Raw genomic sequence first — 6000 nt, forward strand, 5'->3', positions numbered from 1 at the left:
CCTGGAGTCAGACTGCCTGGGTTCAAGTCCAATTACTGGTTGTGTAACTTTTGGCAAGCTGTTCAACATCCTAGCGTTTCTGTTTTCTCATCTGTAAAATGGGGATGATAATATCATCTACCTCATAGAGTTGCTCTGAAGATGAAATGAGTTTATACATGTAAAGTACCTAGAATATTATTATCCATGATAGTCTGGTATACGCACTTGGTATTTATTATTTTTTTAAGTCCTCATAACAATCCTATAAGTAGGTATTATTAACTCCATTTTTCAGTTGGAAACTACTAACCTTCGGGGCCTGAAAGACCTTGATTTGAATTCAACCTCTTAGATGTTTGGCCTGGCCAAGATATTTAAAAATCCCTGAGCTAATATTCAGGGGATAATGCCTATGTCCCAGTATTCTGTTAGAATTGCATGAGTTGTTGAAGGTGAAGTGCGGTGCCTGGCAAATGTTACCAGGCCTGCTGCATTCCACATGTCTAGAAAACATTGTTCTTGTTACATTTTATTTCATTTCTAATACAGAAATCCTTATTTAATCACATTCAACCTTATTTGAAGTTTTTAGCAATGAAAAATTCATTACTTTATGTGGTCTACTGTTTTTGAGGATTTTTTAATTTTTGGGAGATTCTCCATTATGTTAACTGAAATTTGACTTAATTTTTTTTGCCTGTTATATAATCTTAGTATTTATTTCTAAAGTATTCATCAGAAATGAAACATACTGTTACCCAAATGTTTTTACTGGTAGATGTGGGCTTTTTTTAAAAAAAAGTTCCAGTGTGGTTAACATACAGTGTTATATTAGTTTCAGGCAAAAATCTGTCTTTCTTATAACATGAACCCACTGAGCCTGGTTCTGCTCTTTTGAATGGCACAGAATAAGTCTAGTACAGGGTCCTTATAGTCCTTACACAGGATGGGTGAAAGGAAGGCATGAACCAGGGATAACTATGCATACATTTCAGGGTCTGTACACCTAGATAGGGAAAAAAAAAGACATCTTTATTTTAATTTATCTCTAATTAAATTCATATTTCCTTCAATTATGAATGAAAGCAATGAACAAAAGTCTTTTTTTTTTTTATCTCTGGTCTTGTCTTCTTTCTTTCTTTCTTTCTTTCTTTCTTTCTTTCTTTCTTCCTTTCTTTCAGAGAGAGCATGAGTGAGCGAGGGGTGGAGAGAAAGAGAGTGCAGACCCCAAGCGGGGCTCAGGCTCACCCGAAGCGGGGCTTGGGCTAACATATCTGTACTTTATTGACACTTATCAAGAGAGGCCCATTTTTTTTTTTTTTTTAATGTAGCCTATCACTGAGTTTCATAATAGTCATTCAGTTCTATAATGGTCACAAGACCAGTGTAAGGGAAATGTCAAGATGTTTTAAGTGGAACCGTATTATAACATGGTTTAGTATAAAGAAAACTCTGTGTGTGTGTTTGTGTGTGTGTGTGTGTGTTATTGGTCAAACCACAGTCTGAAAAATTACCACATAAAATAAAACCCCTTTATTTAACTGATTATGGTGTTAAGCATCTTTTTACAGAATACCAAAAAGACTTTTATGGAATTAAAATCAATTTTCCTGTCTATATTAGTATGTGAACTTTCAACCACATAAATTAAAATTACTTTTATGTGTATTTGGAAATGGAAAGAGGTCGTTAAAATTGAAGCAGCCATGGCTTTCACCTTCAGAATATTTAATATTCCAATTAAAATGTAAATTAGGACTAGTTTGAAAACTGAAGCTTCTTCCTTAAAAATCATTTTTTTTGAATTTGAGTACTTGAATAAAATGGAAAATATATTTCACACTTAAAAGTGATTTCTTCTTAAGGTTCACAGAGATTTACAGTGTGAAATAATGTGCGAAAGCATTAGCTCTTGTTATTCATGACAATTCAGTTAAGGAAAGGTAAAAGAATAGTCTTCAGGACATCTCTTTTTAAAAATAAAGTTCTTTAACTATTGATATTGTGATTTGCAGTTAAGTGCCATATGTTGGGGTTAAGTTTTTAATCTTTCTTGTAATGCAGGTAAGCCCCAAGGAGCATGTAGGCCAAGGAAAAGTGGCTCAGAGGACATGTGTAACAGTGACAGGGGAGCAATAAGATGTGAAGCTAGTCAGAGAGGAAATGCCCAGGCAACTGGAGCCCCTCCCAAGTTCCTCTAAGACTTAATACCTCATGTCCAGAATAATCCCAAATCCTGTGAGAACACACCTAGGACTACCATTTGCTTACGGGCTAACTCCTGTGCCTCTTAAAGATGGGTACTGGATGCTGTGAAATATGTAAATGGAATGGTGACAAGAAAGTGTCATTTCCTGAAGTGTGAATATGCCCTAGGCATTCTAAAAATTTAACAAATGATAACTCTCCAGCAGAACATTTCTTTAAGACTCATACTCTTTTAAACCATTTTATCCCTTGTTGTTTTGCCACCAGCCACCCACCAGAGGAAGGAAAAGAAAAACAAAACAAAACCCTGAAGTGTTATTCAAATAATATTCAATAACCATTAGCAGAAATCATAGTTCTAAAATATCAGTGTGATGTTAGGTATTCCAGAGGCACATGAAAGTGTAATGTGAATATCAAACTTTGTCAAAATTTGGAGTTTTAGTAATAACTACAAACATTGTTAATTGAAGTAGATAAAAAAACAGCACCAGAAACCACCCCCCCTTTTTGTAGGTCAGTGTTCACTGCTGAGTGTGCTGTAATTATGTACACTAAATGAGCTACAGCTTGAGCTAATAATACCATACTGAGTATTAGAAAGCTGTAATTATGCAACTACATAATGTATGCTTGGCAAGATTTTCAGTATTGGAGAATCCACTGTCAAATAGCATCTGGCAGAGTTAAAAGTCCAAGTTGGAGGTTAGAATAATTGGTCTAGACTGAACTAATTCAGGGTATTGTGGCTCAAGCAGAGTAAGTCATATGCCTATTAGACAACCCAGTGATAGTGAATACATCTAGAAATAGTTCAAAGTCTTAAGTCATATAATCAAATCACTTGAAAACACAAAGCATTTCCAAGATTGAACACCTACTACACACCTATCCACCATGCTGAGTACAGGAAATTTTAAAACAAACAAACAAAACAGGAGAGGAAGGGATAATTTCTGAATGCCAAGTGCTCAAAATTATGACATAGTGTGAACTTGTGTTTTCACAGAGATATACACAAAGTACAGTGAGTTAGCAATACCATTGGTGGCTCTGCCGCCTTTAGTGATGACCTACATTAAATCAGTACTGTTCTGTTTGAAAACGTTTCCATTAAATGTCACGTTCTCGTGTCTTAGAATTATACGGGATCATCTTCATAAAGATGTTTCTGTTATGATTTTCTCCTTTCTTTCTAAGCCATTATATTTTACTTTGAGTCCTACTCTACTAAAGGCAGCTAAGATTATCCCATTGTTACAAATTTGTCTATCTGTCCCGCTTAATGGATACATAGAAGTCTGTTCTCTTAAATAAGAACTAATCTTAGTGTTTCTTTTGTATGCCTTAGCACTGGATTTAATTTAGCTTACAAAAAGCTTTATGTAGAAATCCAATTGATGCTGTTTAAAATACATATGCTTAGGGACACCTAGCTGGCTCAGTCAGTAGAGCATGTGACTCTTGATCTTAGGGTTGAGTTCAAGCCCCATGTTGGGCATAGAGCTTACTTTAAAAAAAGGTTTTTGTTTTTGTTTTTGTTTTTTTCATTAAAATACATATGTTTAAGTTTTGCCAAGTGCTACACTTTTATTCTGGTAGAAACTACTTGTTGGCCAAATGATTTCTTGGATTTTTTAGGTGGTGAAGAAATTTTCAGTCCCAATTGATTTAATCATTTTCAGGAACTTGTTTCTAAAGGCATCTAGTTTTGGGGCACCGGGGTGGCTTAGTCAGTTGAGCATCCGACTTCAGCTCAGGTCATGATCTTGTAGTCTGTGGGTTCGAGCCCCATGTTGGGCTCTGTGCTGGTAGCTCAGACCCTGGAGCTTGCTTCGGATTCTGTGTCTCCCTCTCTCTCTGACCCTCCCTTGCTCACACTCTATCTCTGTCTATCAAAAATAAATAAACATTAAAAACATCTTAAAAATATTTAAAGTCATCTAGTTTTTTTCTTGTGACTATTTGGGGAAATTTTTAGATTCTATAGTCATATGTTTGCATGGAAACTTTGTCCAAGTTTGTTGCAATGGAGCATAATTTCATTTTGTAGATAGTGTTCAATTTAGAGAATGGTATATTTTGATGCAACTAATCTCTTAAAACTCTTATTAAGCAATAAATTTGGATCATCAGGCAAATAGGATCACTTTGACATAGCCATTTTTGATAGTCATCATTCAGGAAACTACTGAAGAGATTTTTTCTTCCTCCAACACATAGGACTAAATTTTTTCCTCATTTTGAGTACTGGTGAGAATGTTCAGAATTATTAATAATGACTGTTCAAAGAAAGACATAGAATATTGACTACTGTTCTGCTTGCTGAGATAAAGCAATACAAGTGGTTCTAATCTTTTGTAATAAAATACCTTTCTGAAATTCATAATTATAGAGGGCAAAAAGGACTGAGCATATTAATAAGGAAGCCAAAAGTAATTGTAAGTATTTACGAGGCAGAATTGAATAAGTTGATCATTGCAAATGCAAAGCAGAAATTGCCTGTGCCATTAAACAGACCAGCTGATGATTATAGTGTGTTCCACAAAGGTTCAATTCTCTGTTCTTCCTGCTACATATAGGTTACTAGATTTGCTCCTTATCTGCTTCAGAGAAAGTATTTCTTTTTCTTTCCTCTTCTTTTTTTTCTTTCCTCTTCTCCCCTCTCTCTTGTTTTTGGATTGTTTTATTTTGTTTTGCTTTTTGGTGTGGTGGCACAGGGAGGGGAGAGCGTGAACACATTTCCCTACTACCACAAATTATGCAGTCAAGTTTCCCTCATTTGGGGAAATCCCAAGAGTCAAGACATCTGGAATGCAATGGATGAGCCTCATCCTGGGAAAACTACCTTCGTGATCATGGTATCTCCCCTGCCATAGTATCTCCTCACTCTTTTTTTTTTTTTTTCCAGTTGAGATAATCCCGAGTAAGTTAACAGAAAGACTATAGATCTCATAAGAGATTTCATAAGAATGTCAGATATAAGATCTATTTACAAAAGTCAGTAGTGTTCCTCTGCATCAGCAATAGCTAACTAAAAATATAACAGATTCTGTGATGCCATTCCTAATAACAATTAAAACTATACACTATGAATTTAACTGAATAAATAATGCATATGATCTCTAAGAAAAGAAAATTTAATTTATTAAGGGCATAAAGGCCTTAAATAAATGGGAGTGCTTTACCATGCTCAAGGAATGGATGCCATCAGTGTAAAATGTCAGTTCTCCAAAATTAATCTGTAAATTCAGTTCAATCCCAATGAAAATTCCAGTAAGACTTTATTTTTTTATTATTTATTATTTGTTTTTAGAGAGAAAGAGAGCATGCATGAGCAGGGGAGAGGAACAGAGAGAAAAGGAGAGAGAATCTCAAGCAGGCTCCATGCTCAGTGCAGAATCTGATGTGGGACTCAATCCCATTACTCTGGGATCATGAACTGAGGCAAAATCAAGAGTTGGACACGCAATCTACTGAGTCACCCAGGTTCACCCCAGTAGGACTTGTAAAAAAATGAACTCAACACTCTTATTCTGCCAGGTATAAGAAGACTAAGTGTGTTAGGAATAATTGAAACAATTTTGAAAAAGGACCTGCGGGTGCTCAGGTATTATACAGCTGATATGTGCAGGTGGAGAAAGGATTGATGAAACATTTAATAGATGGTATTAGGAAAGTGTCATTTTATGGAGAAAAGTAATGCTGGATTCTTAGCCTATAGCAGTGTTTCTCAACCCTTTTTCATATTGCCTACTTAAGAAACTTTTTTGAACTCCCCCCCAATTTTCCATCTTTTCCAATGACATT

At 35.4% G+C, this 6000-nt stretch overlaps 1 non-coding gene across 1 annotated transcript; it reads right to left on the reverse strand.

The window, feature by feature from the left end:
* Positions 1-4911: 4911 nt before the first annotated feature.
* LOC122225758 lies at positions 4912-5072 on the reverse strand. The gene has a single exon (XR_006205360.1). It is a non-coding gene; the product is annotated as a U1 spliceosomal RNA (small nuclear RNA).
* Between the last annotated feature and the right edge of the window lie 928 nt (positions 5073-6000).

Source organism: Panthera leo, chromosome B4 (assembly GCF_018350215.1).
Source record: "Panthera leo isolate Ple1 chromosome B4, P.leo_Ple1_pat1.1, whole genome shotgun sequence".
NCBI lineage: Eukaryota > Metazoa > Chordata > Mammalia > Carnivora > Felidae > Panthera > Panthera leo.